The 13,120-nt window shown below is 39.0% G+C and overlaps 1 protein-coding gene across 1 annotated transcript in view; it reads right to left on the reverse strand.

Annotated features, from left to right (window-relative positions):
- FAT3 (FAT atypical cadherin 3) overlaps positions 1-13,120 on the reverse strand; it is a 605,429-nt gene that overhangs the window by 98,465 nt on the left and 493,844 nt on the right. The gene's annotated exons all lie outside the window — the stretch shown is intronic.

The following is a 13,120-nucleotide window of genomic DNA, read 5'->3' on the forward strand; positions in this document are numbered from 1 at the left end:
AGAGGAAAGGAAGGAGGGACCACAGAAGTGGCATTCTCAGAGCAATCCGAGCTTCTCAACTGCAGCGTCCACACACTGCGGCTCTCCTTCAGATAGGAGGTGGCTAGCAAAGAATGTGGTACTAATGACAGCTAAAATACAAAGTTCTCAAGTTATTTTCTTTTTTTTTTTTATGAGAAAGATCAGCCCTGAGTTAACATCCATGCCAATCCTCCTCCTTTTTCTCCCCAAAGCCCCAGTAGATAGTTGTATGTCATAGTTGCACATCCTTCTAGTTGCTGTATGTGGGACACGGCCTCAGCATGGCCGGACAAGCAGTGCGTCCGTGTGCGCCCGGGAAACGAATCCGGGCTGCCAGTAGTGGAGCATGCGCACTTAACCGCTAAGCCACGGGGCCGCCCCATTGTTTTCTTTTATACAGCATTTTATTATAAAAATTTTCAGGAAGATATAAAAGTAATAGTTTAATGAACTCTCATGTATTCATCACTCAGCTTTGACAATGATCAATTGATGGCTAATCTTGGTTTGTCTATATATCCATTCATCCCCATCTGCTCCCCCATATTATTTTGAAGCAAATCCCAGTGATCATATAATTTCAGTATGTATCTCTGAAAGATACACACACACACACACATGCACACACAAAATACCATTATTGCATCTAAACAGAGAAAACAGTAATTCCTTAATATCATTAAATATTCTGTTAGTGCTCATATTTCTATAATTTTTTAACATGTTATATATGTTTGTATACATATGTATATATATTTCATAAAATGATTAAATATTATTAAAATATGATTATATTTTAATCATGATATGCAAGTAAGGTCCAAACATTGCATTTGGTTGACATGTCCTTAAACTATCTTTTTTTGGGGGGGAAGAAGATCAGCCTTGAGCTAACATCCAATGCCAATCCTCCTCTTTTTTTGCTGAGGAAGATTGTCCCTGGGCTAACATCCGTGCCCATCTTTCTCTACTTTATATGGGATGCCACCACAACACGGCTTGACATGTGGTGCGTAGGCGTGCGCCCAGGATCCGAACCTGCAAACCCTGGGCGCCCAAAGAGGAGCCCACGCACTTAACTACTGTGCCACTAGGCCGGACCAGCTTAAATTATCTTTTAATTTATAGGTTCTCCCTCTCTCTTTTTCTATTTCCCTGCAATTTTTATGTTGTTATGATTGGCATTGAATAAACTGAACCATTCTCTCTTTAATTCCCACAGTCTGAATTTTGCTTATTGCATCCCTGTGGTTTTGTTCTACATGTCCTCTGTCCCTGGTATCCTGTATTCCTTATAAATTCGTAGTTTGATCTAGGATGCTTGATAAGCTTCAACTTCAATTTCCTTTTTCTTCTTCTCTTTTTATTTTGACAAAAATTCCTCATGGGTGATATAGTGGACTTCCACCCGGAGAGACACAATATCTTGTTCTTTCTCTTGTTCTGTGATATTAGCAACCATTGATGATAATTACATAGATATCATTAATTCATTAAAAATTGCAAAATGGTAATGTTTTAGTTCTATGATTTCTTCCTCACTTATTAGTTAGAATAATTCTAAAAAGAAATTCCTTTTTAATTATTTGGTTACTCTGAAGTACACTTCACATAGGAAAGGCAGGATAAATACTTAATTCTTTTCCTTTATTTATCATTTCAAAATAATGAGTTGGTTCTCCAGCTCTTCTCAAATTGACCAATGAGGTGTTTTTTTCAAGCATCATTATGAGCTCATGAGTTTAGTCACATCTAATATGCTCCTGTTCATCGCAGTTGCTATACTTATCAATGCACAAATGGCCCTTCCTTGGCCAATGGGAGCCTCTTTACGTTGGCCCTTGAGATGTTCTGACACAATGCTAGTAGTCTTTGATAGCTTCCTTGCTTTCTAATAATTGATACTGGTAATTTTTTCTATGGTCACCTTGTACATTTTCTGCCCCATCCCTGAATTATCCATTTCTCCAAAAAGCCTTGGTTTCTTTTTAATTAGAAATGGCATTTAGAGACCATGATCTGGTGCTAGGAATGTTCATTGCTGTTGGATTTGCTACTGTGTCTGTGAAATTTCTCACGCTCAGTGACGTCATAATTATTCATTACTTTATCTGAAACACACACACGTCTCAGAATAACAACACCAACATTGTTACTATAATTACATTATAATTATAATCATTCAAAACAATTTAATATTATTTTGCAGTTCTTTTTGTCCTCCACTAGGGATATACAGTCAAATTAGTATGTTTAAAGTCACTTAGAATAGTTCTTCTTTGTGTAGATATGCTACCAATTGGATACTCATATATGTTCATTTGCTTCCATTTACTTTCCAAGTTTAGACTTGCTTTTATTTTTTGAGGAAGATTAGCCCTGACCTAACATCTGTTGCCAATCTTCCTCTTTTTCTTTTTTCTCCCCTAAGCCCCAGTACATAGTTGTATATCCTAGTTGTAGGTCCTTCTAGCTTTTCTGTGTGGGACACTGCCTCAGCATGGCTTGATGAACGGTAGTAAGTCTGTGCCCAGCATCTGAACCGGCGAACCCTGGGCTGCTGAAGCAGAATGCGGGAACCTAACTACTATGCCACTGGGCCGGCCCTAGACTTGTTTTTTTTAACATTTATTTTTGTTTTATATTACTTGTAAAAGTGCCAATGCTAAATTTACAAAAACGTTATAGTCAAAGAAGTTGAGCTTCTATATCTTTCTCCTTCACTGTATTCCCTCCTTTTCCCACAGGTAATCATTTTATTAATGTTATGTTTCATCCATCTATTTTGTTAATATAAACATATTGTATACATTTTTACCCAACATGCTATTTCACTTAACATTATATCAATGGTTCACAATTGGGGAAGACTTTGTCCCCCAGGGGACATTAGGCAATGTCTGGAGACATTTTTGGTTGTAACAACTAGGGAAAGGGGTGTTCCTGCAATCTAGTGGGTAAAGGGCAAGGATGCTGCTAAACATCCTAAGATGCAAAAGACAGCCCCCTGCAACAGAGAACTATCTGACTCAAAATGTCAACAGTGTCACCACTGAGAAACTCTGCATTATATCCTAAAGATCACTCCACAGCAGTATAGAGATAGTCTTCCATTGGGTAGATGTATCATAGTTAATTCAACCAGTCCTCTATCAATGTTCATCTAAGATGCTTCCTATTTTTGCTCTTAGAGTGTACAATGAAGAGCTTTGTGCCCATGTCTTTTCATATTTTTGCTACCATATATTTGAGTCCCTAGAATTGGAATTGCTGGATCAAAGAATAAGAGCTTACACAGTTTTGTTAGATATTTCTATATTCTCCTTCCCAAAAGTTTCACCATTTTGCATTCCCATAGCAATGTAGAAGAATGACTGTCTTCCCACCGCCTTGCCCACGGAGTATGTAGTAAAATTTCTGGCTTTCTGGCAAATCTGATAGATGAGAAATGGCATCTCAGTGTAACTTTTAACTTGCCTTTGTCTTATTATGAGTGAAATTGAGCATATTTTCAGATGTTTAAGAGCCATTTGCATTTCTTTTCCTGTTACAACTATTTATATCAGCTCATTGGCTTAGATGGCCTTTACCTTCTTTATTTTTGGAAGCATGGTGATATAAATTGCAAATATGTTTTCAATTTTGTCATTTATCTTTATTTTGCTCATGGTGATTCTTTGCCATGCAAAAGTTTTTATTTTTATTTTCATGTAGTTGAATACAACAATCTTTTCCCTTATTGTTTCTGGATGTTAAGTAATAGTTTAGAACATTTTCTATACTTTCGGATTATAGGTGAACACACTCAATTTTTGAAAATAGCACTTATATGCTTCCTTTTCTTACATTTACATCTCTAATCCATTTGGAATTTCTCCTGGTATATTTTGTGAGGACTGGATCTAGTTTTATTTTTTTTTCCACATGGCTCTTCCGTTTATTTCAAGGACACATTTTAGAAGACTATCACTTCCCTATTGACTTGAGAAGCCACTTTTATTGTGCACTAAATTTACATATGCAAATGGTATATTTCTGGCTTTTCTATTTTGTTCCATTGGTTTATCTGTATTTTCATGCATCAATATCAAAAGATTTTAATTATGGAGGTTTTATAGTATGTTTTAATTGTTGGGAAATGCTAGGCCCACTCTTTGTTCTTTTTCAGAGTTTTTCTGGCTATCTTTGCTTGCTCTTCCAAATGAACTTTATAAACAACCTGTACAGCACCTGACAAAAACTTGATAGCATTTTAAATTGGGATCATGTTAAAAGTGTAGGTTAATTAAGGGAGAAGAGATTTCTTTATGATGGAGTCTGCCTATCCAAGAATATAGTTTGTCTTGTTTCATTTGTTCACATCTAGGGTTTTGTTTTTCAGGAATGTTTTAGTTTTCTTCAAATAGGTTTTGAATTCTTTTTTTTGTTGTTGTTGGGAGGAAGATTAGCCCTGAGCTAACATCTGTTGCCAATCCTCCTCTTTTTGCTGAGGAAGATTGGCCCTGGGCTAACATCCGTGCCCACTTTCCTCTACTTTATATGGGACGCCGCCACAGCATGGCTTGACAAGTGGTGTGTTGGTCCGCGCCCAGGATCAAACCTGTGAACCCCGGGCCGCCAAAGCGCAGCACGCAAACTTAACTGCTACACCACTGGGCTGGGCCCCTGAATGATTTTTTTTTTAAATTATTTTATTGAGGTCACATTGGTTTATAACACTGTGTAAATTTCAGGTGTACATCATTATATTTTAATAGACTTCTGTATAGACTGCCTCGTGTTCACCACCAAAAGTCTAGTTTCCATCCGTCACTATACAAATGTGCCCCTTTACCTCTTTTGCCCTCCTCCCACACTCTTCCCCTCTGATAACCACCAATCTGTTCTCCATATCTATGTGTTTACTTGCTTATCTTCCACATGAGTGAAATCATACAGTATACGTCTTTCTCTGCCTGACTTATTTCACTTAGCATTATACCCTCAAGGGTCCATCCATGTTGTTGCAAATGGCATAATTTCATCTTTTTTAGGGCTGAGTAGTACTCCATTGTATATACATACCACATCTTATTTATCCCTTCATCTGGCGATGGGAACTTGAGTTGCTTCCAAGTCTTGGCTAATGTGAACGCTTTTTAAAGTTTATAAATGTGCTATCCTAAAGGGGGTTTCCTTTTTTGTTACATCTTTTCACTGTTTGTTTTTTTTTTTGTTTATATATGTAGGATATTGATTTTTGTATGTTAAACTTCTCATAACCTGGAACTTTACCAAATTTTCCTATCATTTGCAGTAGTTTTTCTATTCACTCTTTTGAGTTTTTCAGATATATAATTATACTATATGCAAATAGAGACAGTTTTACCCTTTTCTTTACAATTCTTATAACATAAATTGCTTTATTTATCTAATAGCATTGGCTAATACTTAAAGCACAATGTTAAATAGTAGTGGAAATGGTGATATTGTTGTCTTATTCCTAATAGGAAAGCTTTTAATGATTCTCCGTTAAATAATATGCAGGCATTTGGCTATATTCTAGACAATTATTTACTTTTGAAAATAAACTTAGACTATGGGTAGTCTTATAAATAGCTGTGCTGTCTCTCACTTTGGTACAGATGTGCTTTTTCAAGTGAGAGAAAAAAGGTGGTGCTATGATTTCTGTGCCAGGGCGACTTGCCCATGGGAGTGAGCCTGACATGGGGACAAGCCTTGCCTGTAGTTTGTGATAGAAAAAGGGTGAGACGTGTGCCTATAGAATTTTGAGTATTGCTTTTATCTCCACTGTATTTGGAAAGCCCTACTAGATTCTTTGAATGTCAATTCTTTCCTTGAAAAAGTCCAACTTAACTCAGTCAAGATGCTAAAATATTTGTGTTCACAGAAGCAGTTATATTAACGGGATAAAAAGCCTTTCCAGCCAGCAAGCCTGCCCTGACCTTCGTGAAGTTTCAAAGTTGATGTGCTCTTGAAAAGCTTGCCTCTTTTTGCTTGCTTTGTCCTGAGCCTAATCTACAGTCAGAACAAGTGTTTCTCTGTAAAAGACTTCCTTCTCCTCATTTGCTTTTTATTTCCCACAGTTGGGGCCATTTGTGAGCTCCTGAACTAACAAACAAAGCAAAGTAACTCTCAAAGATGTTGTGTTCAAAATGGTAATTGAAAAGCCTAAAGAAGTACAATGGAATCAAAGCAGGAGGAAACCTGAATGTAGGAAGTCTCTTCAGAGCTGGTTTCAATGCTGCCCACCACAAACACTTGGGGTTTTGCAGGCTCGTCGAAGCTCAGTCTGGGCAGATGCCAAGGCTGGCTTTACAAAGGCTCATGCATGAAGTGTCCATGGGGTGAGTTATAGGGTAAGGCCTCTGTCGTTTATTAGAACCAATTAAGTCCTAAATTACCGAAATTCTGTTCTGCCTCTGTTGGCATTTCAAAACCATATTTAAAACATTCTATAGCTGTGATTTCAAGGGTGATGCCCCTTGTATTCTTCCCAAGCTTACAAGTTCTGTTTTTGAATGTATTAGTAGAAAAATCAATCAGCTTGTGCTTTTTCAGTTTATAAACGTGTATAATATTCGTTTCTTAAATTTTATTATCTCTCATTTACCAGTGGGGAAAATGAGAATAGGAGAAGTTAAGGGATGTGCCCAAAGTCACAATGGCAAGGCCAGACTCAAACCAGGTCTGGTGGAGTCAAATTCTGTATTCATTCCATATACCATTTCCATGTGTGCTTAGATTATAGATGTACATAACATATATGTGAAAAAATATGTGTGCAAATATTATGTACCTTGCTATACAGAAATCTTCATTTACAAAATAGGTAACTGACATGACCATTCTCATTTCAGGAACATTAATCATGAGATTATTCTAAATAGAAAGTTTGCTGCCTTTAAAATTGGAATCCATTTTCAAAAATTGATTTATTCGTAAGTTGTCATGCACAGATCTATGACATACAGTGAAATTTTATCATTATTTTTTTTAATAGAAAGTCTCACGTTAGAGTTGGCTGGCTGCTTTGTTTTTATCTATATATAAATTGCACTTGTTCCAGCATTTTCCTAATCTAAGTACACAAGGAACTTTTGGGCTAGGGTCTTTGTTTCACCTGCTAAGAGGGAGATGATGCTAAAGGAGATGAAAGAAAGTCCTTGATGAGGGAGGTGTCCCTTGGGAGTACCTTGATCTAAGGAATGATGGAGCAGCTTTAGCAAAAGTGTTTGTTCCCACTCTTCCCTATCTCCACCTATTAAGCAGGTGCAAGGTAGAAAGAAGGGTTAAGACAAAGTACACATTTTTAAGGTCAAGTCTGCTTTTTAAGGAAGGAGGCTTAAGTTAGGAACTCCCAATACGTCACATCCCAACACAAAAGAGGAATAGAATCCTCATGGCTGTGGAGAGTAAGGCTAACCTTAGGAATGCAGGTCACAGACCTCCCAGCCCCAGCAAATACAGACCTTTTGGCAGACTTTGTGGCCAATCTCAATTAACTGCCTTTGTGGGGCTTAAGAATTTTGGAGATTATCTGAAAGAAATTTTTTTTTTTTCGTGAGGAAGATCAGCCCTGGGCTAACATCCATGCCAATCCTCCTCTTTTTGCTGACGAATACTGGCCCTGAGCTAACCTCTATTGCCAATCCTCTTCCTTTTTGTTTCCCCCTTTTCTCCCCAAAGCCCCAGCAGATAGTTGTATGTCATAGTTGCACATCCCTCTAGTTGTTGTATGTGGGACGCTGCCTCAGCATGGCCAAACAAGTGGTGTGTCGGTGCGCGCCCAGGATCTGAACCCGGGCCGCCAGTAGCCGAGGGCGTGTACTTAACCGCTAAGCCACTGGGCTGGCCCTGAAAGAGATTTTTAATTTCAGGTTTGGCTATGGAACATACAAATACAAGCTGATTTTCATATCTTTATACATCAAAGCAGGACTTGAATAAGAAAAGCATATTAAAATGACAAAAGCATATATCATGAGTCCCTGAATCAAATCAATGTAATTTTTAGATTATTATTTGGGCATGAATATGTCTGCTGTCTTTCATGAATAACAATAAAAGGCACATGCATAATATTTTATAGTTATCAGGTGTATTATTCCAATTTTACACTGAGAATGAGACTGTAGTAATAAAACCTGCATGTGTCCAGCATGTCACAGATCTCAAGGACCTTCTCATAATATTTTATTCTTATGACAACTCATGAGGTATGTAAGGTCTTATCCCCATTATGAAAAAGAAACTGAGTCTTACAGAGACAGAGATACCTTCTGTGGTAACACAGACAACAATTGGTTAAATGCCAACTTAGACTTGAGTCATCCGATTCTGCGTGCTCCTTCTACTACACCAAATGCTTTCCATGATGAATTAAATTGTGTATTTTGTATATATAGATGTGTAGTAGAAAGTACTTGAGATGGTATATGATTTTGAGAAGGAAGAATTGGGTTTCTACCTCTTTACCTGTGTACACTTAGGGTGGCCACCTAACCAGTCTGTGCCTGTTTCTCACTGGAAAACACTTGATTTAACTACTCCCAGGGTAGCAGGGAAATGAAGCTTAAAAATGAAGCTTGTTGTGTTATGCAAATATCAAGTGTTATATATTACTATGTATTTTCATCCATTGATCCTTTGGAAGAGCCATGCTCTAGATTTGCTTAAATTTGCTATGAAGATGCAGTAGCTCATACTGGTTTGGCAGATGTATGGAAAAACTTGTTAAAATTCATAATTTCTCATTCTTGGTAATGTGTGTTTCTGTGGCCCATAAGCTCAGCGGGTTGAAGTGAGGGCTATGAGGGGACTGGGGTATTTTGCTCTCTTCCCAGCATGTATGGCTGGCTATGAGACATTCTAATGGCCACAGGTGGCGTCATGTTCCCAGGCAGCCATCTTAAAAAGTGTCCCCCTCATAACTAGTAGAGCCAGATGAGTTTCCTCTCCTGCTTTAGAATAGGTAGCAAAGATTTAATCTTGCCCTTGAGAGGCAGCACAGGGTGGTGGTTGAGAGGGCAGGCTCTGGAATCCAGCTGCCTGCCTCTGAACTCTGATCTACTCAAGTTTCTTAATCTTGCTTTGCCTCAATTTCCTTATCTGTAAAATGGGGATGACAACAGGGGATTAGTTTCCTATTTTTACTATAACAAATCACCACAAACTTAGCAGTTTAAAACAGCACCCATTTATTTTCTCCTAGTTCTGCAGGTCAGAATACTGAGTACGGTGTGGCTTAGAGTCTTACCAGCCCGAAATCAAGGGGTGGGCAGGGATGCGTTCCTTTCTGGAAGCTCTGGGGATGAATCAGCTCCAAGCTCATTCAGGTTGTTGGTCAAATTCAGTTCCCTGAGATTATAGGCCTGAGGTCCCCATTTCCTTGCCGGCTGTCAGCAGGAGCCTCTCTCAGCTCCTAAGGCCACCTGCCTTTCCTATCATGTTGCCCCTTCCATACTTAAACAAAGGATGATGTTTCAAATCCTGTCACATTTGGAATCTCTGACTCCCTCTTTTGCTGCCTCTCTTCCGTCTCAGGCTAGAGAAAAGTCATCTGCTTAAGGCCTCATGTGGTTAGATTGGGCCCACCTGGATAATCTAGGATACTCGCCTTGTCTTAAAATCTGTAAACTTAATTACATCTGCAAAGTCCCTTTTGCCATGAAACTAACATATTCACAAATTCTGAAGACTAGGATGTGGACATCTTTGGGGGGAGCATTCTGCCTACCAGAAATAGTACCTGCTTCATAGAGTAATTGTGAGAGTTAAATGAGTTTGTTTTTGAATATCATATAAACACTTGGGTTTTTATCTATTTCCTGTGTTTCTGTCCACTATAGTCATTATCTGTTTTCATGGTCAAATTATCCCATCTTTGACCAGTGGAAGACCGTTCAAGTTGCCTCTTGTCACCTATTAACAGAATTCCACTGCCTTTTCTGGCAGGATAAGACGCCCAGGCTCCTGCCCCAAACCTGGAATCAGCTATTTCTACAAGGAATCCTGGTTCCTTTCCATGGGAAATTGTATGTAAAGACCACAGTCTGGGCACTAGGGGTAGAATCCCTCTTAAAATAGATTTGTAGTGCTCCTGTATGTTTGGACAACAACCTCATCCTCGTTGGCATCTCATTATTCTTGTTCTGTATAGGCCTCTGGTTCCACTTGGATATTCCCCCTTCCCTCTTATAACAGCCAGTGCTACTGTGATTCCTCACCTTTCCTCCAACTAGACTGGACCACCTCTCTCTACCCTTTCATCCTTCCCTTCTAAGCCAGACACCCTTGCTCATCTCTTGGCTTCTAAGACATGAGAGTGGGGAATACTTCTGTAATGTTGAAGAATAGTGGTACCCTTTTCTTCACAGACTATTTCTATTTTTTTATTTCTTGAAGGGAGTTAACCTCCTGTTTGCTATCCAGGAGTTTGGTAGACAAACTTAGTCTCTTTCTTAACCCAGAACAACAGTGCTTTGAACCACCATGGAAACAGCCAGCCCAGTCACCAGAGCAGGGAAGCTTTATAAAACCAACAATCCTCTCAGGTGTGTGTGTTTCCTGGTAAGCATGGGTAGTTCCATGTTGAAATTTTTAACTAGAGTTTCCAAGTAACGAAAGTGTTGAGGAGTTAGTTTATCTTAATCATTTTTAGGCCACATACCCGTTTGAACACCTGATGAAAACTAAGGATCTACTCTCTAAAAAAATATACATATACACCGAAATTTATCAACAATTTCATGAGGACAATTTTTTGAGGACCTCTCAGGACCTCAAACTATCTTACAGAGTTTAAGTTGTTTGCACAACTGGGTGCCAATTTGCCTTGGCTTGTTGGAGGCAGCAGGATTTGGAGGTGGGGCAGGGGTCTGGACAGGATGGAACAGGGCTGGAACCAGGGTTCCGGTTTTAAATCTCTCTACTCAACACTATTCATTCTATGTTCTAGAGCAATGCTGTTTCTGGTTCCAGTTATGAACTATATGTTACCATTCCAGGACATTATACGTGTAGAAATTGGGAGTAAGCTTTTAAAGACTTGGGATAATTCTTGGAACACAGAAAGCACTCAAAAATGTTGGCTGGTTTTAGGCAAAGAGAAGACCGTCAAAGAGCCATCAAAGGTGGCCATCCTGAGAGGGGGCATCAGGAACTAGGAAAAGACCACTAACATATCCTGGGTCTGGTATGCTCATGGAGCCCTCGACAAATTCTACCTGGTTTGATCTGCATTGAGGGTGCCTTAATGGATCATCTCGCACTTTCCACCTCTGGACAAGTCAGAAAGTGTCCAGAATAGTCCTCCACTAAAGGCCTGGGATGTAGCACTGGATCATCCTCTTCATCAGAGCCCTTATTTCTCACAATAACCTGTGAGGCAGCCCCTATGATACAATTGCTCAGAGAGGCTAAGTGATGACAGTAATAAAAAGAGTATCAGTAGCTGGTATTTATTGAGAACTTACGATGTTTAGTTCTCATGCTAGTACTCTGTATGTATAAACTCATGTAATCCTTACAGCAACTCTAATGATGTAGGTATTGGTATCCCCATTTTACAGATGAGGGGACTAGGGTGCAGAGAAATTAAGTGACCTGCACCAGGTGGAGGTGACTCAGCTGGCAAGTGGCAGAGTTGGGATCAGGACACGGATTTATCTGCTACAAAGCCCATGCTGTCAAGTACTATGCTATATTATATAAAGCACAATAATAGACTTCATAAAATCCACAACTATTTTATGCAGAGGCCCTTGTCCATCTTGCCAGGATGTTTTTGTAAATGTTGAGATGCTTTGCTTTTGCATTTAGTTTACCTGAATCTTTATAACTTGAAATCCACAGAACCTTTTTACAGTCTATACTCACACTAGGGAATCTCAGTAAGGAAAAGGATGTTTACTCGTCACCAGATAGTGTAGCTCTGAGGCACAAGAATCCTACGAGAGTTGGGAGAACAGGACAAAACTGAGGATGAAGGCAGGGTTTTCATGTAGACACAGAGATCCCTGAGGCTCTGATTTATTTGACATTTGTGAAGTAAAATCCAACATGTTGTTTATGGCTGATTTGAAGCCCATGTCCTACCACATTTTATGATTCCAAACGAACAAAGTAGAGAATAGTTCCCAAAGGAAAACTGAACAGGTGTTTTTGGGCTACAGGACATCTATTTAGTTATATGGTGAAGGCTATCTGTTTGATGGTGAAATCATTAAGTTGCCTAGGGTCATGGGTTGGAGCGTGCTTTAATGGTTTCTAAAAGAAATCAAGAATGCCTTTTCTTCCCAAAACATCCTTTTGTAAAAATGTCCTTGACACTGAGGGCATTGACTAACTCAGAGAAATGCTCCTGTCACTACTGCCAGAGGACCTCTGGGCAATGTGAGCAGAGCCCTGGACTGGCAGAGGCTGGTGGGTATTTAGGCCAGAACACAGCCGCATAGACAGAGACATGGTTTTCTGATGGTAATGACAATGGCACACAAGTTTATCTCTGGAAACTGTTAGTTCTCACATCTTGAGAGGGTCATAGCCCTAGAGACCAGAGTGACTTGGAAGCTTTTGACAAGAAAATCTCTTGAAACTCTTTATTAACCTCCTTATCTTGGCCTTGCCAAGGGGAACCTCCAAGTTCAGGCCAGTTCTCAAACTCCTTCCGAACTGCTCTGGAGATAGTCTAACTGTACATTAGTTTGAAATAAAATCGATAAAAGCGAGACCTGAACAACGTGTACATTGAAAGTCTTGTAATATATGCTTCCATAGTAATTTTTAAAAAGTGAGTGCATATCAGTCATCTGCTTTTAAAATTCTGAATTTCTGTGACCTCAGGCATCTTGTACAGCTCTAGCACATGGTATGAACTCAAGAAATATTTGTGAAATAAATGCTGTTAAATGACCTCTTATCTGGTCCTAACGAAATTCAAAAATAAAAATTTCATTGATAATTTTTTTTTGGTTAACATGAATCAGTTGTGTGCTTCGAGGATCCAGCATTCCTGCCATATAGGCCCTGTTGAATATGTAGTATCTACTATTCATTCACTCATTCTGAAGATATTTAATGTGTATCTTTAACATTC

The sequence above is a fragment of the Diceros bicornis genome, chromosome 7 (assembly GCF_020826845.1).
Source record: "Diceros bicornis minor isolate mBicDic1 chromosome 7, mDicBic1.mat.cur, whole genome shotgun sequence".
NCBI classification, from domain to species: Eukaryota; Metazoa; Chordata; class Mammalia; order Perissodactyla; family Rhinocerotidae; genus Diceros; species Diceros bicornis.